This window comes from Hippocampus guttulatus, chromosome 22 (assembly GCF_054856545.1).
Source record: "Hippocampus guttulatus isolate MCC_2025c chromosome 22, RoL_Hgut_1.0, whole genome shotgun sequence".
NCBI lineage: Eukaryota > Metazoa > Chordata > Actinopteri > Syngnathiformes > Syngnathidae > Hippocampus > Hippocampus guttulatus.
Genome location: NC_141282.1, coordinates 5,954,541 through 5,979,392, shown reverse-complemented (window position 1 = coordinate 5,979,392; position 24,852 = coordinate 5,954,541). Strand labels below are relative to the sequence as shown.

General features: G+C 46.1%; 1 protein-coding gene across 2 annotated transcripts in view; it reads left to right on the top strand.

Moving 5' to 3' along the window:
• Positions 1 to 24,852, top strand: part of brd1a (bromodomain containing 1a) — a 193,298-nt gene that overhangs the window by 48,235 nt on the left and 120,211 nt on the right. For both annotated transcript variants that reach the window (XM_086102790.1, XM_086102789.1), the window contains exon 22: positions 4,480 to 4,598. The gene's annotated coding sequence lies outside the window, so the exon portion shown is untranslated. The remainder of the gene's footprint in view (positions 1 to 4,479; positions 4,599 to 24,852) is intronic.

Here is a 24,852-nt window from a genome sequence, read left to right as displayed (position 1 = left end):
GGACTCTAGCGGCGGCAGTGGCCCTCCCGATAATCTTTCACTAATTTTTATTAAGTGGAAAAGGAAAAGGGCAAGTTGTGGCAGCAAAGCACGCGCGACATAAATCAACCACCGGGGGGGGGGGGGGGGGTTGCGCTTTATTATTCACCCGACGCTACATGCGCCGCTTTGCTCGTTAAGGCAAACGGACGCGGCGCCATATTAAATGTGTCATCATTAGCAAACGGTGAAAGTAATACCATCGTTCCTGGGAGATTTCCTTTTGCCCATTTTGAATTTTTTTGAAGTGCACAAAGCGGAAGCCCCGAGGCAAAGTTTCTCTTGTTGTGCTCGCCGTCTCACCGAAGAAACTCCCAGATAAGACAAATGGTCGAAACGACCTTTGAAAACATCGCCATCTCTCAGCCGGCCCGAGAGAGGCAAAAGACGGAGCGATTTCGACAGAACGCCGGGTAAAAGTGGGGTCCCAAACTGTGCCGGATTTGTCTTGCTTTCTGCTCCATTTACACGAGCAAAGCGCATTTGTCTCCGTCTTGGACTTTCAGAGAGGAACGAGGAATCAGGGAGTTGGGGCTTTGAAAAGCTCTCCGAGTAACTCGTGGTAAATCTCGAGTGCGGCACGAGGGACGGCCAAATAAAATAAATATCATGAACGGATTAGTTCATGTGAGTGATCTCGCAACCATGTTTTTTTTGTTCGACAGGCCGCTTCCCAAATATTTCCGGAAAATGTCGTTCTCATGCCCGTCTAATTTCCAAAACCATCCGAAAGTGAGGAAAAACCAAACCAACATTGATTGACAGGTTTGAATTGTAGTTTCCTCCAGATGAAAGTGAGGAAAGACGGCAAAAAAAAAAAAAAAAAAATCAAATAGCAAACAAAGCTCGCTGCTTCGTACCGAAAAGTTGGAAATGCTTATTTCCGCTAAACGGCCGCCACAGGGTGTCCCCCCTTTTTAAAGATTCAAACGCACGGCGACTTGCAAATTAAATGCGTCGGCGCGCTCGTGTGTTCGAGGGAGTTCACCGAGGGGATGAAGTCCAGTCTGCGGCGTCACTCGTGTCCCAATTAGCCATGCAGGGCTTTGAAAGTGTTTAACCTTAGCAGAGCTTAATCGTGTCATTAACAAGACGGGGGGTGGGGGGGGGGGGGGGGGGGACTGCCTGTCTGTTGCCACCTTCCCGCCGAAAGTCTAGACTTTATTTGTGCGGCCAAAGCGTCATTTGTGACCTCTAATTCAAGGAGAGTTTTGGCTACCTAAGGCACGTGTGTTTTATTTAGCCGCTCTCAATTAAAGTCTGATTATTCGCCGCATGCGTCACCGGCCGCCCGTGCGTGCTCTCCGGTGATGACTTTTCGGCGACGCGTCCACGCTCGACTTCTCCCGGCCCGCTCGTCAGCACGCGGCAACTTGCCGTAATTGCTCATCAAATTAGCCCCCCTTTTTTTTTTTTTTTTAATTTCAAGGCGCACGAGACCCAAATGGATGTACGGAATCGGACGGCGATGGCGAAAATATAACCCGCCGCGATGTTGGTGCGCGTCATCGGTGTGTCTATTAGCTAAACGCGCTTGAAATCCTATTTTTGTGGTAATCAACAGAAGCGCCGCGGAAGATGAAGATAAGCCGCCGGCATTATTTTCCCTTCAGACGTGAAGAGTGACGGGCCCATTATTGCGCCGCATGCGATTTACGCGATGATCATTTTTGATGGCCCGGACGTCCGTCGTCGCCTGTAAGGTTTTCTATGGTAATGATGCTTCCACTCCGCCTTTGGACCGCAAAGCTGCCTCGTGACTCCCATCTTTTTTCTGCAGTGAAGTGATTGTTGACGGCTCCATTAAGAAGTGCAACAATATTTCCTCCTCGGTTACATTCGCTCGTCAGCCAAGCGTATTTATATCTTCGGCTTTGGGCTAAAAAGGGACGGATTGAACGTACTGGCTCAGATGCGTTGGTGGGCGATATGAAATGACCTTGAAACAGCGTCCGGCACGTGAAACGGCAACTCGATAGACGCGGCACCAAGGGATCAACCGGCGAAATGAAAAGCCGCCCTCCGCATTCATTTGTGCCGTCTAATGGCAAACTGCCTCGTTGTGCCTTGTAAGTAACGGCATCTTGATGGATCAGCTTGCATTAATGATGACCTTTCGAAAGGGTGCCTTGCTACTAACTAAAAAGCTTGTGCCTCTGCTGTGTGGTTTTTTTCTGTTGTTGTTGTTTTGTTTTTTTTTAGTCACAATTGTATGAACCAGGGATGGGCAACTTAAATGTTGGGGGAGGGGAAACTATTTTTCATCAGTGCTCTTTTGTGGACCACATACGACCACGCACTTCCTAACGAGATGTGCGAGAAAAAAAAAATTAATGTGGAGAAGAAAAAAAAAACCTGCATAGGTGCAAAATACATACTTAATTTAATAACCACATGCCATTTACCCCCCCCCCCATCAAGTCACTCAAAATGTTACTACTGTTGAGGTACAGTTTGTCCTCCATATCATAATAAATCCACTCAAAATATTTGATACGCTACTCACGCAACTTAGCCATAGCAGCACATAATGATGGGACACCAAAAAAAAAGCCCCACAAAAACATGGCTGGCCCAGCCATAAACAGTAAAGGCCTACCCCCCCCCCCCCCCCCGCCCCTGCAATTCATATTCCTGCATGGTTTATTTCCCGCATATCTGCAGTGTAAATTGCTTGCTCCAACTCTGCAAAACTATACAGACATCCCATCATAGCTTTCCATGTCTCTGAAGTCGATCAACAAAATCATTTGAACTCTTCTACATTATTCAACCAATCGGGGAAGTCTTCCTGCGCTTTGTGTGCTTTTCCCGTCACTAACAAGACTCCCCTCCCGCCAGTCGTAAACGTTTCTCTCTTTCATACTTGGCTGACAGCTGCCTTTAACAATAGATGGGATGGATGTGACCCCTCCGGGGGTTTGTATCTTTTGACACGTGTTTTTCACCGTGGGACTCGTGGCGGTAATTGCTTGCGAGGGGGTCCCTAATCCGTTTTTACACTGCGCATTGCACATCCAAAGCGGGAAACACGATTTATATTTGACGCATGTCCTCTTGTCATCTTCGGTCTTTGTGATGATGCTGTTTATTTGGGCTAGGGTGGACTCTTGGGGAGGGAGAATGAGAATATGTCGATATTTTTTTTTTTTTTGCTTCCCATGTTCAGTCGACACACGTATATTTTTGGTTTTGAAGATTCAAGTCGCGCAATTCAAATGACCATTAATAATTCCGATCCGTTTCTCACGTGCCACGTTGTAATTCCACTCATGAATTCACGCGCTGTCTTATTGCGGCTATAAACACTTCATAAGCACTTGAATTTCAATACCCGTTATTTTTCCTCAACCTTGACTCGTCGCAGGAAGCTGAATGCAGAGTGAAAACAATTTCTTGCCACTGCATTATTCCTGAGAATGTTTTTTTCGTTTTTTTGTTTTTTTTTCGGAGGCAACAACCACTGAAACAGACTACGAACGCCACTTAAAGAAACATCAGTTACACTCTTGAATGTAAAACGCGTTCTTGCCATCTCCCAGAATCTGTTCTTCAATCGGTCGCTGGTGCTAAAATTAGAATCGAGGTTTTTCTTTTTTCTTTTTTTTTTCCCCCTGTTATCAGAGCTGTGAAGAATTTGCTCCCAAACTTGTGCAGAATATGTGCAGATCTTCAGAAGTCGGTGTCGTGTTGTTGCACAACACAAGAGCGTCCTGACTGCCTGCGAATACTAATCCGTGTTCCGTTGTTTGATGGGTTCGCGGAGGACGCAGAAAACACATTTTGGGAGCAAAGCTTTTGTCTCTTGCGTGGCTGACAGCACGAATGCTCCTTCGGCCTTTCTCATCAGCTGATTAATTATCTCGTAATTATTAGCCACCATGTGAAATACCGCCGATAACCTGCAGGTGGTAAGTAAGGTTCAAAGGTGCATTGATTGTTCGAGGCGGGAAAATAAATGCGGACTTGAATGACCAAATCCGTGTCCTGCCTATTCAACGGAACTTTCTGAATTTCTGATACGATACCCCCCCAGCCCCCCCCCCCCGCCCCCAATATCAGATTCATTGCGACTTTAGCCGCCTGACAATTGAATTTCGATTTTGGTTTGTTGGCTCCCTCTGCAAAGTTAGATTAATAAATGAGAATTCGTCGGAAGGCATATCTGCGATTAAAGTAGGGATGCGGAGTAAAGAGGGGGGGGGGGGGGGGTAAAGGGGGAATCGAAAAACAAAAGCATCTCCCTGACAATGCATGTTTTACAGCTCACCGACAGCCGCTCGAATTAAGTGATGCAAACGCGCCAAATTGAATCAATTTGCCGCCTCTAAATGGATGTGATGCGCGGCGCCTGGATGCTCGAATGAATCCAAAAGAATTTCTGCGTTTAATAATGTTGTTTTTGTTTGTGCCTTCCTTGTCCTCGCTCACTTGATGAAGCTTCCAGAAGATGGGGCGTGAAGAGGATATCAGATAACAAGGCGGCGGCGCCAGCGGGCGCATGCTCCGGGAACGAAGCGACTGGGCCGTGGTGGAGCGCGACGAGGGCCGGGGCGGAGGTGAGTGGAGCATATCAAACGGATAAGAAGCCATGTGGAAAATGTGTGATGCAAAACCATGCGTGGAATTATCAAAAAGGAAAAAAAAAATAACACCCTGTATATAGAAGCAACGGCCCTTATTGATAGACACGGCAAAATGCTTGCAAGTGATTCATAGCGACAAGTCTGCAGAGGTGGCAAAACGAGTAACTTGGAGTAAAAATAGAGATTGCAAATTAAAATCGTATCGATATAATTATCAACTAAAATAGCTAAGAATTCAAAACAAACCTCAGTTGACTTTACCTCTCTTTTTTTCCACGCTAGCGTCATCCGCAGAGGTTGAAAAAAGTAACAAACCCATTTTACGGAAGTGCGGAATGTTCTGTCTTGTATGTCAAATCATCTTGCTCCATTGACATGAATGCAAATGCCATGAATCCGTTCTAATGTGTTTTTTTTTTATGGAGCAAGTACTCTACATGTTTGTACTTTTCTAAAGATGCACCATAGTTACATAATCAAGGAGATTATAAGGAATTAAACAGATGACAGCACCCTGGCCAGATGTTGCATCTTCAGATTTCATGAATGGAATTTCTTGATTTACAGTACAGTATATACCAATCTGTTAACGCCTCAGTTGGATGGCAAAACTGTGTTTGTGGTGAATATATGCCCGTTCGTATTGTTCTATGCTCCGTCTGCAAGTCATTCTCCCGCTTGTCTTCAAAATGTGTTATTCAGAATTTTATAAGTACATCGATACAATTGTAGTTGGCTCGTCCGTGTGCATTCCGTCGTGTTTTACCGTTCAGCTAGTGGACTTTTGTGAGTTAGCGTTTATATGTTTTGGTTGAGTACGCAAGGTTATTCTCCAGTCAAAAGTTGCCCGTAAAATAAATACTCAAGTACAGTACAATAGCTGAATTTGTACAGTCACGGGATGTGTGTTCTTTGTGACTTTGTTACCGCTGTCATCTCTCTTGACATATTGATCTGAAGTTGTGCGGACCGCCTGCAACACATAACGCTTCCGACGGCGCCGACGCATTGACAGATCCGCGATTAAATCAAGAGCGGTGGCCTTCGTTGTTGACGACAGTGATGATAACGCTGCGGGCTTTTTATCAACGTCGCCGCCAATCTCCCCGCCGCGGCCGCGCACTCTCCCGAGTCGGCGTCCTCGTCTGCCGACGGGCCCGATCAATCCGAACCGAAACCAAAGCGTTTATCATCAATATCGAGCCAGGCCGACTTGCGAATAATTGTTTTCAAGGGTTACGCTTTGGCTGTCAGTCTCGAGCGCCGCGCGTCGGCTGTAATGCATCTGCATTAAGGCGGCCGCCGGCGCGCTGTCACGTACGCCGCGCCGTAAGCCGTTAAATACATAAATCGGGTTTAAATGAACACACACCCCGCTCGTCTCGCTCGCTTTGCCGAGTAATTCATCTCCCAACTCCGTGATTCTGTTATGCAGTCAAATTGACAAGTAATCCATTGCTGGTGTCCTTGTTGTCAACGTTGAGGTCATTGCACGGATTGTCTCGGATCGAGCGAATGCACATAAAGCATAGAAGCACTTTGCAAGCGTAGCTGATGGTATATCCGTCATATGCGTCGGAACGTTTGCGTTTAAAAGAGGAGTACGGCGAACCCCTGAGGAACGCTTTTCTGTCTTTTACAATTCCATGTCGATTAACAAAAGGACCCTGTAGTCACTCTTAATCCCAGCACTTTCCCTGGATGATAATCCTCCTCTTTACTTTATTTTTCTGCCGAATCACTCTGAATCCTTTGTTGTACACGTTTCAAACCTGTTCACCACCTGTCAGGGCACATTGAAAGCATTACGAATGTAATTGTTCTTTTTTTTTTTTTTCCTTACACAAGTGCACTCAGGCTTTAAATAGATTAGAGCTCATTATCCCCAATTACATTTCAGAATAAGCTTGGAAATGGAGAGTAAACCGCCGGCCTGCTCGAACGTCTTTCATGGAACTTTTATAAACGTGCTTACTGGCGCTACGAATGGGATTATTTGTCTTAATTAATACACGGGAGGTGGGGGGGGGGGCGCTGATATATCAAGGTCAAGATGAAAATGTAAACGCACAAATATATTTCTTTCGAACCGCGCTGAGTTTCATCAAATATTCAACTAATTGAGACAGAGAGGGAAATTCACCTTCAAAATTACAGAAGGGGAAACGCGCCCCACCTTGGTCCTATCGCTTCTTTCTTTTCTGTTCGATCTCATGTTTGTGTGTACCGGTAGTTTATTAAACAAATTGCAAAACATGGCGCAATTTTTTACCGTCGCCCTATAAAGCATCAGTACAGAGAAATATTTAAAAAAAAAAATACAGCCCAGTTCTCCCGGTGTCTCAGAGTGCCTGCGGGCCACCTCGATGGCGCCGAACATGCGCAGTGACATCTTGTCTTGTCCATCGCCGCCGCCGCGGTTGATGAGTTACCTCTCCGCGCACGCTTGACATATACGAGCTCTGTTTTTATTGACCCTGTCAATAAAAGTGATTTACCGGGGAATCAATATGACGCTCGCCCGTGCGCTGACAGTTGGCTGTCCTAAATTTATACCGGCCAACGTACAGTGCAGTTTTTTTTTTCTTTTTTAGCTTTAACATTTACACAAGGCGCTCATTGACTACACCAACAGCCATTTGCTGAAGGCGAGATTCTGGATGACATTTGCATTCAAGAAACCCCCCCGCCCCCAAAAATAGCCATGCATGCTTGCGGGGGCGAATCTCATAAATGTTACACCGTAACCAAATGTCGTTATTTCAAATGCCTGTACATTATCTCCAAACATGTCTTTTCCCTAATAAGGGGGGTATGCAAAAATTTCACATTCCTCCGACGTTATAGTTTCAGGGGGAATTTCCCCTGTTCTTTTATTCAAATTTTGCCTCACTGAGAGGGTTAAAAAAAAAAAAAAAGTACAAAAAAACCACATCTGTCCGAGCACTATTATCCATCTGTCGCCCTTGTTTCCGCACTGCCTTCATGCCAATGAGCCACGTAGGCAGACGGCCGGCTCAAAATGGCGGCACTTTATCTGTTGTTGGCGTCGAGGTCGGACAGGCAATGAGTGGGTGGGACCATCCTAAGGATGTCGTTTGGGAGACTCTTGACCTCCGTGGCCAGCATTTGTTGACGCCGAGCGAGATGCTAGCTAGTGCAACCACTAAATGTACACATGAGAAATTCCTGCAGGGAGACTGTCATATTTTTTTTTTTTTTTTTTAAATCCAACTTTGCATTCCCCCAAAAGCAATTTAAGAGTATTTTTGTCTGCCTATTTATCGGCGGAATTAAATCGAATTTCTCTGCTTGACAAGCAGGTTGGTCTCCGTTGGCCTGCCGCCCACGCGCGGCGGCATCTTGCGGGACTCGAGTGACATTTACTGGTAAATTTGCATGCTGCAGCTCATTAGCTAATTAGCAATCTACATAGCCCTCAGTAAAGCGCAGTTAACTTTGTCCTCAGGTGAAGGATTCTCCGGCGGCTTGTTTAACAAGCCGGCGAACGAGATCAAACCAGTCTTAAAGTCAAATTTGACTTTCGCCGAGCGCTAATAGGCAACGGGTCTTGCAATAATTTCTATCTCTCTCTCTATCTATCGATATGTGTCTTGCGCAAAACACGGAAACGCCATCAACGTCACGTGTCTTCGCGAATGTGTCATAATCCGGATGAATTCTGACTTGACGTGATGCTATGTGAGTTTGTTTATTGAAACCATGAATGACGTCTGAGATCTTTTTTTTTTTTTCGGGGATTTTCCTCATTGACTTTTAATGTTGCCAAATGTTGCCTCTGCTTCGCTTTGGGTTGTGCTATCGCTAGAGCCCAGCAAGAGACACACTTGCGGTTTAGATAGCTTGGGAGATTGATAGCGAGCTCGATACAAAATGCGTGCTGACCTTCGACGGGCCGCGCAGCAGTGCTGATTTCGAGTTAAACGCGCAAGTAGTGGCCAGCGATGAGGAGAGTAGCGGCTGCCAAATGGCTCCGCGGGCCAAACGAAGTGGAGTCCTTGACATCTGGGGTGCCCGAGGCAAGGCTGAAAACAGCTCACTGAACCCCTCACTTTTATAAAAAAAATAAAATAAAATTCGGCTTATTTTTGTCTGCGAAAGCGCTCCTTACTTTCCACCCCAGCTGACATTTCTTGTGTCACAACTCCACAGGCAGAGAGCACGCGATTTAAAGTTGCTGTTAACCGAAAGCTCCTATAGCTGGATGCTGCAAAATGCGACTTGCGCAACAAAAACTTTTTTGCAGTTCATATCGCTATGTCGACTGCTCGGGTAGGAGTGGTGCGCTGCATGGAAATGAACATTTATTCAGGCTTTAAAGGGGCTTGCAGTCTTAATGCTTTTTTTTTTTTTTTTTGCGGGGGTGGGGGGTATATTCTCTCCTGATTTACATGGGATAAATATTTTGAGTTGGTGATGGGGGCTGGGGGGGGGGAGGGGAACAGATGTCTGTTTAAATGTCATGTTTCTCGCCGAGGCTGCGCTGACATTTCCATCGCAGACTTGCGCCCTCTCTGATTTGTTTCGCCGTGACTCATTTAAGCGGAATCCGGTTGAGTCGGAGCCCCAGTTGTGAATAAATACGATCTAATTGATAGCTGACCTCTCACATTAACAAGCAAATGTGAGCGAAACACGGGCGGAGATGCAACTTAACCGTTTGTTTACGCATCTGCATCACCCCCTCCCTCCCCCCCGCCCCCTTCCATGTAAACTGCCATGGGTGTGCGTGTCTGATTCCGACTGCCCATGCAGTTGGGACAGCTGGTGGCCGCGGATATTGATAATGGCATCGGGGACGCTCAGCTTCTTGTCTTATTAATCACACCAGGCTGAGCGGTGACCTTTCCCCGAGCCCACTGCTCCGGGCTTGGCCGTATCCCTTCCTCCCCCCCTTCCCCCCCACGGGAGCAGGAGGCTGACATCACTCACCCGGCGTCCGCTAATGTCAGCCCCGAGACCGGCCGCCTCGGCTCACCGGCCCTGCCCGGGTGCCCCGGACACGGCCCAGGATGACAGAGACATTGATCATTCGGGAAGCAAGCGTTGTTTGGTGGTCGCCGGGTTGAGGGGGGAGCAGACCGTGGGTCTCGATGTATGTGCGCGCCCTGGACTACAACGCCAATTGTGACTGGTGAGCCTAATTACAACTCACATCTGGGCCCTAATGAGCAAATCAACACCCATTATTGATCAAGGATCAACTGGCCTTGAGCTGCTCTCTGATTGGCCGAGAGGTTTCGCCTGGTTACACGGGCTCGGAACAACTAATTACTCATTCAGAAAACTCGCATGACTCAGTCTATTAGTGCTAAACGCTAACTTGGCACACTGGGAATTTGGAAGCAATGAGGAGAAATGAAGAGATGAGGTCGCATTATCTGTACAATAATAATGTCCATCTTTTCTTTTTAGGCTTGGCAGAAGGCCATTTTGGCAAAGCAACACAATCGTGTTGTATTGATACAAAAAAACGAGCCCCCCACCATTTGCCCGGGTGTAGCGACGGAGCTGTTAACACCGCCCCAAATGTTCAGAAATTATATTAATAATTAATTTATTTGAACCGTAAACATATCACAAACCAAGATCAGAATGCACTCTAGACGTGCACATGCATGAATATATTTTCATTCTTGTACTCGATCAAATAAATAATTCATCATATAATTCATAGTTTTGATATTGTGATATTAGCTAATGAAACCATTCTTTCATTAACCCCCCGCTAGTGAAATTTAATAGCTCTGTTGATTACAAAATTAGGGCTCACTCTTTGATGAGAATCCAAATTGAGAATTAAAACCACTTTCCCCAAACGCTGCCACCAAGATCGCTCAGGTGGGAGAGACGAACAAGATAATGAAGAGCAAGTCAAATTGTGTACCCTGTCAGAAATTGCAAGATGTGCGACCCCCCCCCCCCCTCCCAAAAAAAATTGTGATGTTGGCTCGGATTGGACAGTATTTATTATTATGTAAATGTAGCAACCTTTCCTCGTCACGGCTTTGACGAGTTGACACCTTCTTCAGGTTAATCGGAAATGATGTTTGCACAGCAATGTCTTCGTGACATATTTTATTGGCGTTTTGCTGTCCATTCAGGCAAGAGCAAGCGCCAACAAAATCCTCCAAAATCAAAGCGACAAAAGTGCAACGGGATGTCAAGATGCCTCGGCAGGCTTGTTAAGTTGTCAGCCTTTTGTTTGATTACCTTTAATTGCGTTTGACGCTGTCGGCGCCTTTCTCGGAATGCAGGATGACAAATCGCATAGCAGCAATAAAAAAAAAAAAAAACTAAACTAAACAAAGCAATGGTGTGTTTTTCTCGTATTGGTGATTCCTGCACTGACGACTGCAAAAAAAAAAAAAAAAGCAATATTATCTAAGGGAATCTGCTTGGCCAGCTCATTCCAAACGAGGACAACAACAACAACAAAAACAGCCACAAATTAAAGAAGACATCAAAGTGTACGTTGATGAGGAGGCGCCAGCATCAGCCAAAATAAATTCCATTCAAATTATACGAGGATAAAAGGGCGAGGACGTAAGATTGCAAATCAGCACTTGTATTCAACTTTCAATTCCTCTCTAACGACCGCTTTTGGCACCCTCGTTGTGGTCCGTTAATGAGGACTCGCTTGTTGATTCGGTCCTCCGAGAACAAATGAGTTCCATTTTGTAATAATGATTTCTGAGCTTTGGCCCTGATGACTTTGCCTTTTGTAATAAACTTTTCGGCTTTGATTTATGGCCTTTCCCTGCCAAAGAACAACACACGTAACGTCACTCAGACACGTCAACGATTTTTTTCCCCGTCGTTCTCGCCGCTCGGCTCACCCGCTTTGCCGAAAACCAAAAGCGCAGGCGTGATCCATGCGTGTTTACCTTTGTTGTCTACCGAGGTGTGTTTAGAGAACACATTTCCTTGACGGCGCCCGGGCAATACAGATTTGCCAATTAACCTTGATGTCACTGTAATTACCGAGTCACATCAGTAAAATGAATTCATATCCCAAAAGGACTTTGCAACAAAATTACCTCCTCTTTTCCCGATGAGAGTCAATATGGTGTCTGATAATTAGGCGAGGCAAAAGTGAGCCCCGCTGCCATATTTCGGGCTGCGGTTACGCGTCTTCTGTGTAATCTGCCGCGAGGGGGGAGGCCGGTGATCCGCAATCCCTCCTACTTCCTGCCGCGGCGCCAAGCGACCGTCACGTTGTGCGACTTTTGCCCGCTCGCTTTCAATCGACGCTTTCCTCGCCGCTTTAATTAGCGCGTGAATTGTTCATAAAAGACATTGGAAATTCACCGGGTTTCTGCAGGTGGAGGGAGAGCAAATAAACTGTCGATGGGCTGTGAGGGGGACGAAAAAAAACTCGAAGCTCTTCGGGGGGCCCTCGCGAGCGGAACCGCTCTCCGGTGTCGCATCAATCATATTAAGATGTAATTAAAGCTTCAATCTTGTTCGATGTGTGATTGATGTTTTGTTTAATCAGTTCAATAATTCAGCCTCGGCTCATTAATTAGCAATAATGAATCAATTTTAAAGACGTATTGTTAGGGTTCGTGGATGCGGATCGTGAGGGCATGCTGGACTCCTCCCCTGGCGTTAAAAAACAACAACAACAAAATAATCATAAATCTTCATCAGCTTGGCTTTTGTGGCTTTTGCAATGTTTTTGTTGTTCAACATATCTCTGATGGCCGCAATTATATTACAGGATAAGTCCAATAGAAAATTGATTGGTAGCGGTAGTGGGAAGCGAAAGCAGATTCCGATTAAGTGAATGAAAACGGAATACAATGTGGACTCGTCAGACCACAGCACACTTTTGTGTCAGTCTTTGGCCCACGCTGCCTCTCGTTGTTGATATTTGGTTTTCGCATTGGCTGGTAGAGTTTGAAACTTGACATTTTATCCGTGCAGCGATGAATTGTGTGAACTGAACCAAGTATGGTGAGAGAATATTAGCAAATGCAACGGTGTTCCGTGCATTTTTTTTTTTCTCCTTGGAAAACATAGTTAAAAAGAATTTTGGTCATACATATGAGCAAGCCCAAGATGCCACGTCAGTGCTCAAGGGACTAACGTCTTTCTCTTCCCAATTTTCGAGCTCTCCGGTTCAGTATCTCGTAACAAGTCTGCAGTTAACGCAACACAAAATAATTGTGCTTTTTTTTAAATTTCCTTTTTGTGAATAACTCGCAAAGTAATGGCAATAAACACGGCGAATAAAAACAAAACTTTGTGATGCTTCCCAGCATTCACAAAATAAGACGATAACGCTTCATAAGTGTTCAGGGAGCCATAGAGAGCAAAAAAATAAACAAGGACTGTGTTTTGTGCCTTAAAGCCAACCTCATTATTTTCCATGTATAAATTATGAAGGAAATGTTTAATAGCGAGTAAATAGAGGCAAACCACTGTCGCTCGCATTTTTTTATTTTATTTTTTTTTGCATTCCGCGCGTTCTTGAGCAGTCGGGTGCGAAATAAATCTGACTGAATGCAAGAGCATTCATTTCAAGGTCATTTCGTACAATCTCATTAGTCCACTCAAACCACTAGCTTGTCGCGTTTGTATAATAGACACGAGCAGACGCGTACGCCGAAGCGAAAAGACTCGACTGTGGCGAAATGACACGGGCCAGTGGAGTGGACACAGCCAGCAGGAAGTGTTGAGTCAATTAGGCATGAATAGAAACCGTCAGCCTTGGTTTGAATTAGCGCAGAATGTGTTAAGCGAGTCTCGACCAAAGTCACAGGCTGACCCTTCCCCTCCCTGCGCTCCACATCATCATGATACCTGCGAATGTGGCGACCCCTCCCCGAGTCCCGTCAGACCCGGGCGGCGGCGGCGGCGCACTAATTGCTTTTCAGACCCCCTCGAGAAAAAAACGAGTCCCGCGCGCCACGAGTCGGCGTTTCTCTCGTTCTCCTCGCGAGAGGTCAGAGAGAGATGCGAGGTCATGACCCTTCCCCACTCACCGTGTCACTCGTGTACATGAAAGTGTGAGTCGATGTTGAGTGATGCCCTTTTTCAGAGGTGGGCGGAGCTAAAGGGGGGCGGATGGGCTTAGCTGTAGAGCGCCCCGCCTTAAATGCAAGTTACAACTGACACGCAAGCCGCGACGATCACTTTCCTCAATACTCTGAGCTTCGTACAAAGACTCGAGGCGATGGTGTTTTACGAGCATATTCATATTTATTAATGAGCCCCCACCGACCCCCCCTCCCCCTCCCTGATTGCACCCTGGCTGTTCAAAGAGCAAAAGCAAAATCTGTCAAACGAGCGAGCGTCGACGGCGGCGCGCTCGCTCAAGCGTGCGCCGCAGTCATTAGGACGGTTGGCGCGGCTCGTTCGTCGTCTTGCACGCCATCGCTGTTGACATCGCTTATCTCCACCCGGCAGTTAGAAATAAAGTCCATTTCCGGCACAGTTGATGTTCATGACATTTGTTTTTTGGTTTGTTTGTTTTTTTTTTTTTTCTTTTTTCCTGGGCGCCGATGAAATTAAGCGGCGGCGAAAACGCCGGAGCAAGCCAGCAGCGACGGCTCGAGTAAAGGGCCGCGCGCAGCGTACTGTGAAATGACGAGCGACTCCGCTGTAAATTCGCCGGCTTTTTATGAATCGCGACGTGGCAAGTCTTGATGCAAGAAGCCAATTAAAATAAGAAACTGAATTTTTTTTCCACTTCATGGATACACAGAAAGTATCGAGGTAACAAACGCCCTCTGTTTATTCTCGCCGAAATGTGACACTTGTGTGTACAAATTGATGGCTGTGACTTAAATTAAATTAAAATTAAATACCGTTTAAAAAAAACAAAAACGAGAACATAGTCAAATGAAAGAAATTTGGCCGGTTGTCGCATTTTTCGGACTTGAATCAAATTCAAGTGTGTGTATGGCGGCGGCGCTCTTGAGGGAGACAGATGGGACGGACCTCCACCGATTCTCTGTGCTTTCCCTCCGCGTGACTTGTCACCGCAGTCTGCGGCGTGTTTTAGTGCCAGAGCGTCTCACGTCCTCACACACACACACACACACAAGCGCAAAAAAAAACGACGACTCTTTCATTAATCATCTGCATGTGTAAATTAGGCATGAAAAGAGAGTATTTGGAGCATAAAAAAAAAAACTTGGAACGTGGTGTTTTAAGCGCATCCCGTGGTCATAAATTGGATGATGGAGGGAAGTTAACAAGCTTCTGTCTCTTTCTGGACAGGACGGCCCCCGCTCAAGTGTAAAATGTCACCAGTGCTCACTCGACGTGTAGGTTATGTGTTTGCTGTTGATCGTGATTAATTGCCGTCGTTCGCGGTTGCAACGTCGCAGTTTTGTAGTTTGGAAGGAAATTGTTTTTTTTTTGTGGGTTTGTTCTTGTTTGGTTTATTTTTCACGAACGTTAGCTTTAGATTTTTTTTTAATATTATTTATTTGTCGAGAATAAGGTCCCTAAGTATTGTGTAATAAAGTAATTCTTCCAGTTTTTAATTTTTTTTTTTAAAATTCAGTTTTTGGTAGTTTGAATTCGTTCTTGAAACGGCTTTGCTCGTTTTATTAGTCTTATTAATTAATTAATTAATTTAAAAAAAACTATCTTGCGTTCCTATTGAAAGCCCGGCGTTATTTATCTTAGTTGCATCCCGAAAAGACGATTTGATCGCCGCGCCTCACCCCTAAGATTAACATTTCACCAAGCGGCTTATTAAAGCAATTCATCAAATCAGTGGGCAGTGCTGATTAAATCAACTTGCTAATAAATGGAATGATCTGAAGCCTTCTGACACCCGGGGTCCTCGCAGCCCACCTGCCTGATTAGGAGGCAATTTATCCCATCGCGTTCCACACAGACTCCTCTTTTAATTGGGGCCGGAATGAGAATGTCATGCTGCTTTCCTGATGGCACATCCTGCGGGGTCTTGATGAAAGCTCTCGAAGCATCAGTTTAGCTTCATGATGAGACAATTGGCCTCTGAACGGACAGTGCCACAGGACCAAACGTTATAAATATGTTTCAATGTAGTGCTTCTCAAAACTTTTTCCATCCCCCCCAAAGAAATATTGTGCATTGCAATTACCACCTCAATGACCGGCATTAAAATACAGGAGTGGATGATCGTCACGGCTCATCTGTTTTCTGGCTTTGGTCACGTGACGTTCGCAACCATCGGCACTGTGAAGTCATTTTCAGTCGACGGCCAAGTGGGCAAAATGGCAGCACCCGGTAATGGGTACAAACCACTGCATTGTTCTGCCCTTTCTTTCTAGTAGTGGTAGTAGTATTTAGTAGTGTGCGTATGTTCATGTGTGCAACACTTTGATCAAACACGGGCTGCTTGTAACGGTCGAATTTCCAGAGGGCGCCACATCATAGGAGCTTACGCATTGTTTTGATACACGGTGACAGCCACCAAAAGAAACCAGACACCTTTACGGCCCCCCACAAAATCAGAAACTATGAATAACATAACTGCCGCGTTGTGTGTGTAGCAATAGCTATGTCGGCGGCATGCCTCATGGCATTTTTTTTCTTTCGCGAGAAGGTTCATCCTTAAGCAATTACAACTCACCGCCTCTCTAATAAGAAAAACAATCAAACAAAATGTTACTCCAACCCATGGCTAGTCAATAAAAGCTTCATGTATATCCAAACCGTACATGTCCGAACAATAATTTATTGTCACTCTGACCCTCCATTTTTGTCTTTGATCGACACATAACTCAAAGCGCGCCTCATTTCTCAGGGGTTGCATATGTATACCTTTTGTTACTGTTTAGTTTTTAATTCATTTGTCTTTGTTTACCATGCAACCACACTCTAAACAGGCCAAATTGGTGGCCCCTTCACTCTGAATGCAGATGAGCTGCTCTATAGGGCACCGCATAATGCTAATCCGCTATTCCACGTCGACTTGTTTTTCCCTTTTTTTTTTCTTCTTTTCATTTCGACACGTGCTCGCCGGCTAATTCCTACCTCGGCGCGATTGTACATCTGTATGCCGGGGACGCAACGAACGCCCAATGTTGACGAAAGCAACCCGGCGAGCATCAGATGAATAGTCAATTAACTCGAAACTTGTTCCGGGAATGACCGGCGAATGAGGGGAGGAGAGGCTGGCTGTTGGAGAGGGAAGAAAAGCCTTCCATTTTCTCGCCGCTAATTATCGAGCCACCGTTATTTCCATTTGCAAGATAGTTTGTGATTAAAAGGGTTTGGTCAATCAAATAGATAACAGGGATTAGAACCGGGAGGATGAGAGCGGAAAGGAAAGTCGGAGAATGTGCCAGCAAAGTGATGGCTCCGTTCGATTTTATGCACCCCCCCCCAAAAGTGCTGCCAAAAAGATGACATTGCTTATTAGTGTCGGCATTTCCCGTAACAGTGGGATGAAACTGAAGGACCTTTTGATGATGAGCGTCATATCAACATTGTGTTTGCGCTGTGCATGCTAACTTTCCAGATGGAGCTTTGTTTTGTTTGTTTGTCAGTAGGAAAAAAACCCCCAGTGTGTTTCTTTGCAATCTTCTTGATTAGATTTAAAGCATAATTCAAACAATGTAGCTGTTTCTAAAAGTAGACATACACAAAGTAACATACAATATAAAACGAGCTGCAAGTGCGCCATCCATGTAAAGTCAAACGGCGGAGTCACAACAGATGCAGGCTAATAAACGGAGGAAACTACCCGGCGACGCCGCATGGAATATTAATGAGCAATATCATACCCGCTATGGCAATAAAGACACGCACACACAAACAATAATAGCATTCGCTGGAGGGACTACAATGTAGCGTCTAGGGGCGAGAATTTCATTGAGAGGAATAATCGGCAGGCGGCAGACACGCCCCTTAAATGCTCACGGAGACATCCGGCCTCTCTCCGGGGCTCCAAGGGACAATTATGTCTCTTTTGCAATTAAATCGAGAATGTTAAACAGGTTGTTAAATAAGACGGATATCGTACCTTCCGTTTGTACCTTCATGTCAAGTGGAGATGATTCTTTTAATGGCCAAAAGTTTGAGGAAGGTCCTCAATGACGACTCCATTTTGTCAATGTTAACTCATTCTCTCCCAAAGACGTTTTTAAACGTCTTTTCAGACTTGGTCCAGAATTGGCTGGTACTGAATGAGTTAATCTATGTCCTGCATGCATCTCTGATATTGCCCCCTCGTGATGATTGCGAGCTGGCCACTGGCGTGTAAAAAAATCGGAGTTGACCAGCCAGCTGCTCCTGCTCCTGTTTGTAATTACGAAGGCGCCAAAAAAAAAATAAAATAAATGAAGAGCCAAGTTATGCATACAAATTTTCCGAGCGTCAATTCAGCTTAGCGGCTTGCTGTACTCGTTTAAAGGCACCAAAGGAATCTTTGTTTCTCCCCCCCAAAAAATTCAAGTTGAACCAATGGAGAAAGAGGCCGAGCGAGAAGAGCAGGTACGTTCTGAAAGTCTGCTGACTAATTGAGACAAATGAACAGCAACCGAGAGGCGCGCCAGGGAGACAGCAGCGAATTTATCTCGTCCCTCTTTTGCCCTTTTTCTGCAGCTCGCCTCCGCTGGTTTTATTGAAATGCTCTTTTATTATTTATTTTTTTACCCCAATTTTGAATAACAACACAAAACTTCCCGTCTTCCTCTTTCAATCTATTAATCGTGTTTGGTTCCTTCGTTTATTTAGCGGGACAAATCATACACAAAATGAATTAGTTCAAGTGAAGCGCCTCGTTTTCAATTAATGCCTAGTTCGGTGAACTCCACGCGCAGTTGAATTAAAGAATATGCGGACCCTTTCGAATTAGTTGGATTCTTGCAGTACTTTATCAGTACTTTGGTCATTTTTGTTTGGTATTTTATTTTATTTTTCTGAAGGCTCAGTAAAGTTTGCGAAGCAATTCCGTTCAATAGGAGCAATTTCCCAGCAACTAAAACAAGCCCATGCCTCCAACAAACTTCAGTGTAAGCAATACATTTATGTAAGAAGTATCAATTTTCTCCTGCTGTGCATGAAATGTGAATGAAATGCTACTAAATTTTGAACGGCCTTCCTCCGCATACTTTCTCCCGCCTGATGAGACTATTTGCATCATGGTCATGAGTAATGCATACTTTCAGTAATGCGCCGACTCTCAAGCCTCGCTCTGCGCATTCCAAAGTCATTTCAGACATCGACCCAGTCGGTAGCGGCGCACACGTTGGCGACGTGCCTCGTGAATGTGCGCCGCCACTGATGTGGGTTCAACGGTTGCGCACGCTGACCCGAAGGTGCCCGCGCCGGAATTTCCCAACTGAGGGGCAAAAACGGCAAAACCGTTATTTATTCATGGCCGTCGCATCGCCATCAGATTCCTTGTGGGGTTTATGAACGCTTTGACATCAGAGACCCTGCGTGAACTTTTGAATTTGTGACCCGATACAGAAACCGCTTTGGTTTCCGGTGACTCTCTTCTGGTGTCCCCGAGAGTAACCGCGGAATCAAAAAAGGGTTGTGGGAAAAAAAACAAAAAAACGCTTGCTCGTGCAGCTCGTTTTTGTCCAGTGCTGCAGTGCCGGTTGTTGAGTAGAATTAATTATCACCTCCGCCAAGGACGTTGCGTTTGCACCTACATCAGTCACTCTATTAGCTGCATTACTCAAAAACTGCTCGACTGGCACCAGCTAAAAAAAAAAAAAAAAAAAAAATCCCGGTACAGTGGACTGATTGGAGGAAAGGGTCATCGGGGCGAGCCTCAAAGTACCTTTTTTCATAGCCTAAAAATATTAAAAGAGCTTGAACCTGTTTGAAAAGTCTTAAAGATTGTCCAAATTGGCCTTTTTGCTACTTTGGGTGGAGCGGAACGGTCACGTTCATGAGCCATAAAGGTAGTGCTTCACCTCAGTTCATGCTAAGGAGAAGAGAGTTACAAAAGACAACCGTGTGCTGGCGCAAAAATAATATTTTAGGAAGACGTGTACACGACAAAAAAATAAAATAAAATAAAAAAACTAACCAGCCATCGATATGATGCTAAGCTAACGTCCACGCTTTCCAATACCTTTGATTGGAACATCGCTCCGCCAACATGGCCGCTACTTTGACGCGTGCTTTAGCCTGCTCTAGTCTACTGTCATTATCTATGATGAGGTTGGCACAAACATGTACCCGTTTGCGACCAAGTCCGGAACTGACAGACTTAAACGTGTATTTTAAAAGGGGCGTTTTGAGTGGACCGGACGCCGTCGTCTGTCCATTGAATCCGGGCTCGATTCAATGGACATTCCTTTGGACATATGCGCCGCGTGGTGCCGAGTACGTCTTTATATTTCCGAATCGTCGGTGGCTCTTCCTCAATGGACTCGCCCTCCCATCCGTGGCTGTCTCGGTCTGTGGCGCGACTTGATTGTTGATCTTCCCGCAATAATTCCGCGGTATGAGATGAGTCCCGGACTGTTTTGAAGAAGCATTGCAATTGGTTAATGAGTTGGAAAGCAAAAGCTTCTTGATCTCATTTCCAGTGCTTAATTAACCTTGGCGTTGGGAGATTTCCCCCCGGTGCCGGGGACAAGGCCGGGGGCACTTGGCTCCTCCTCTCCGCGCCTTTGTGTCCTTCTTGCCCGTCTCTCTCTCTCTCTCTCTCTCTGGGCCATGTGACACCCCAGCAATGACATCTCGCGTGTCCTTCGCATGGCAACAACACTTTATTGACTCAATGGAAATATGCATGCGCGTCACTTTCGATGACGTTGGGGTGAAAAGTGATTCTTCTCCTTCTGCGTTGCATGAAAGTCCAGAACAAAACGTTAAAAATAGCAACGCCGCGCTTCGCCGCCGACGGCGACTCAACCCCCAGGCCAGCCCAGTTTTGCGGCCCCGGGGGTGTGGACCCAGTTCTGACGGAAGCGATCTCGGGTTCGTCAAGCTTGTTCGCTGCGGATAAAAGCTGGGGCTCGCGATCAGCGTCGCGGCCTTAACCTACTTGATCTTTTCATCGAGAACGGTCAGACCTTCACACAAATGGCAGGATCGTGCCGGCGAGAGGCTTTTTCTCAGGCGAGCTCGTTAAAAAGGATGCCAAAGTGAGACACTTTCAGCTCGGTTAAAATGCGCTCGCGGCCCACCGATTTTTCCTTCCGCAAAATGACGAGCGAATACCTCGGAATCTTTGACCTATCCTGTGTTTTGATTTCCATTCACTTCCTAGTTGCCGTTGAATCCAACGTTCTTCCTGTCCGCCGCGCTACAGAAGCAAAGCGCTTCACTTGTCCGCACCTGCGGCTCCTTGCTGTCGCTTCCAGCTTCAAAGCGCATCATTTACAAGTGGCCGAGCACCTCTCTCTCTCTCTCTCTTTGCCCCTCTTCCAAGTTCCAGGTGCGAGGCCATTTTTCTCCGTCCCCTTTCTCAGTTTTCAACTTTGGCCCTGCCAACAAAGCCTCCCGCCATCCTCTGGCACACTTGCTCCGCTCCTCCATCTCTACCTCCTAGCCATATGCATGACTCAAATGCAACAGGGGAGGGCGCGGTGTGCAATTCGATCGTTATCGTCTGCATTTGCACAAAATCTGTGTGACATTATGGCACTTCATTACCACAGCAGTTGCAGTGGCACTGAAACAGGTGGTCGCTTGACATTGACATCATGAAGGTGGATGTTCAATTAGATGACCCAGATTCAGCGGCGAGAACAAAAAGAGAAAGTGCGTTCTCCCTTTGCGAAACTATGCGAAGCGACCTTCGTGGTAAAACGCTTTTTTTTATTTTTTTATCGGGGACTGTCCACAAATCACCCAAGTGAAGACTTCCTCGTCGAACTCACTTGGCGATCGTCTCAGAATAAAACATACGTTTTGCCAAAGCACACACTTTTGCACATCCTAACTATCATCAATCTCAAGGCTTCGTTTCCCCCGCCCCGCCTCCCCCCCTTGAGTCCTTGGCTCTGTTTTTGGCTCCGTCTCGATGCGGGTAGGAGGTCTCCTGATACTTACCACTGGGCTTAGCTCACTTCACATGAATGCAACTAAGAGATCCATCCAGCATACGACCGTTGTTCTAAAAAACGTTTTTAGTATTACGAGACATACAGTACGTCGGCGAAGCCTGTGCCCCAACCAATTCCACGTAAGCGAATTTGATTTCAAAACTGACCGGGTGCCAAGGTCATCTGAGTGCAACGATGTTGGGAAGCTTAGTGGCGCATAATCCGAATGTTTATCGCTGAGCGTTGGAGGGTAAAGATTTGACCGTGGATTTGAATGCGCGTGTGCAGATTTCACTGTCTAACCTGCCATGTGGGAAATTTCATTCTGCCGAGGTGCTGTTAGTGTTCGCTCATGAAAATTATGTCAATAATCAAAGAGATCCTTCCAGCGGTCCCTCCGCTGGAAGGTAATGCGGATAAAAAAAAAAAACACTCGATGTGTTCACGTAATGGACATGTTGCACTCACGGAATTATATTTTGAGAGCGATTCATAAAATTATGTCATTCAATTATATGCATGAGCTTTCCGGGTTTATTTTGAATGTAGTTTTAAACACTGAAAGCCAAACTGGCCCCCCAAAAAAGCTCCGCTTTTGCTGAATTGACACCAAACGGAAAGGCGTTTTGAATCAAATAACTGCTGACGTCCGTTGACTGCATTTCATCTCCTTCTATTCTACAATTTCTCCCTTATTATTTTCCGAACGCTCGCTGTGAAGTCAATTTCAAAGTCTGGCCGCATGAAAACGGGGTCTTGTGACGCGGGAGAGAGGGAGCGAATTGTACAAGCTCGGCAGTTTGTTCTCTCCAGCTGGGGGTCGGGCGTCCCGCTTTTTCTTTTGCCACGACCGTATTCCCAGTCCGGGCCTGCCTACAAGCCGCGCTCCCCTGCCTGCCTGCGGTTTGCGGAGCCCGCTGGGGAGGGAAGAAGCCGGCTCCCCCGTAGCTGGCAATCTGCAAACAATGAGCCCCCGCGTCCGTGACGGATGGCCTACATCCCTCCCCATTTGTCTGTACTTTATCCCCGCCGCGGAATCAATTGTTCAACCCCAAAGTTTTCTTCACATGCGCTTCCCGCTAAAGGGGGCGCGCCACTGCCACTGCTGAATCTCGAGGCAAAGCTACAGAAAGAGCTCAATATTGTCCCGGAGTGGATGAGAGGGACTTTCAGCGTGACTTTCAGGCTCCTAATTAGGGACAGGAGAGCTCGCTACCTCTCTGGGTGACATTTAACTGGACATACTTGATAAATGTCACAACGTTGGATGCAGCCACGACAAATGGATGCATCAACAACGGCTTCATAACCTTTACTGATAGTCCCTGCCAGGAATTCCAAATCTTAGTCCGCTCTCCCTTGCATCTCTAAACGCCGCGGCCTCATAATCAACATTGTGCAGGGAGAGTGCCTTTCGCCGCGTGCGTTAAGCCAAACTAAGTGGGGATGAGGATGGGGAGGGGGGGGGGGGGTCGGTGATTGGGGGTGTGGGGGCGGGGGGGGGGGGGTTGTCTGCATGTGCCCTTGCAACACAACGGCGTGTCCGCGTACACGCCTTGCGTGCGAATGTCAAATGATGTTGGCCCGCGACAGCGGCGGCGAGAAGGGGACCTTTGTAAGCAATCAGGGGGAACTGGAGTGCTCGTAGACCTCCCTCGTATCTTCCCAAACTTAGACGCGGACAGGCCGTCGGAATTAATCAGCTCCCAAGACAGCCGGAATGGAGCAAGTAGCAGCAGCAAGATGGACTCGCTGCTGTAATCATAGAGGATATAAATGTCATATGTATAATACCCAAAGCTCCAATTTTTTTGGTCTTTTAAATGCAAACTTCAAAATAACCTGACGGCGCTGTATCAACCTTTTGTAATGTTCAAAACGGACCTATCTTTGAAAATATAAATTCGGATTCACCGTCGTTTGTATTGAGATAAACCGCAAAACGTGATTGACAGCGGTAGCTTGAGTCGCTGTCACACCAAATCATCTTTCCCCATCTGAATGAATGGGAACGCCATGAATCCAGTCCAGCCTCTTCAAAAAAAAAAAAAAAAGAAAAAGGACAAAAGAAAATGTTTCTCTTTCATTTGAATACTTTTGTTTCAGCAAGTGGTTATTTTACAAAGGAGCAAACCCCTAATGCTCATCGTACGGCTTGGGAAGTCACCGCACTTCTTGTCTTTTGAAGTACGTCTTTGATATGGAGAATATGTACGTCGATTTATCGCACTTGTTTGCCCCCTTGCATAAAAAGTAAAATCATTTATCTGATTAAAGCGACTGTCTAAATATAAACCCTTGATTTGTTTCAGGGATTCTTTTATCTAACACGGAGCTCTCCTTGGAGCCATGCTCCTGAGTTATTGCGCGGAAACATACGCGCGCGCGTGTGTGCGTGCATTCCCATGCAGCGGCGCGCTCGTGTGCACCTGCGTATGCATGTATGTGCGCCTACTCCCATGCTTCACATCATGCAACCTTAGTTGCTTTGCAGTGGCTAATTGCCTCTCCTGAGGAATAATTAGATGACAAAAGCAAATCTAGCGGTGCCTCGGATGCAAAAAAAGGGGGGGGGGGATATGGGGGTGGCAGGGGTGGAAGAGATGTATGTTACGTCGTGATTGCGCTTCACCGAGCGGGTGCCATTTGTTTGCGATGGAAATCTGCCACTGGTGGCGATAGGAGGAGAGGCCATACGTTCGCAGGCCGAAACCTCGGGAAAGAAAGATGGGGCGACAATTAATTACGGCTAATTAGATGTATCCGTTATATTTATTGGGCCAACCATAAATCAAAGCGGTCGGATTATTTTTAGCCCGAAAGATGCGTGTGCATGCACGCGCCGCATTTTGTGTCCTGCGGCTGTGTTGTTGTCCGAGTCGCTTGTTATTTACTGTTAGCGTTCCAGGTGTTCAGAGCCGGGTCGCTGCACACTCCCTCCTCAAAGATTAATAATCCATTAGTAATCCATTTCACTAATGAGCATAGTGGAAGAGGTGGATTTAGGCAGGGACGGTCTAGGGAAACCAAGCGCATACTTCATTTTTCAGCCAATCAGATGTCTTGTGCTCCGTTCTGGAGCCACATGGCCTCCAACCAAAGACATTGATTACTTTTGGTTGATTATATTGCCTGTGTTGAGTTCTAGCAAATAATCATCACGAACCATACATGATATTCAGCATCGGTACGAGGAAATTCATAGTAGCATTTAAGTAAGTAAGCAATAGGCGCTTCCCAGG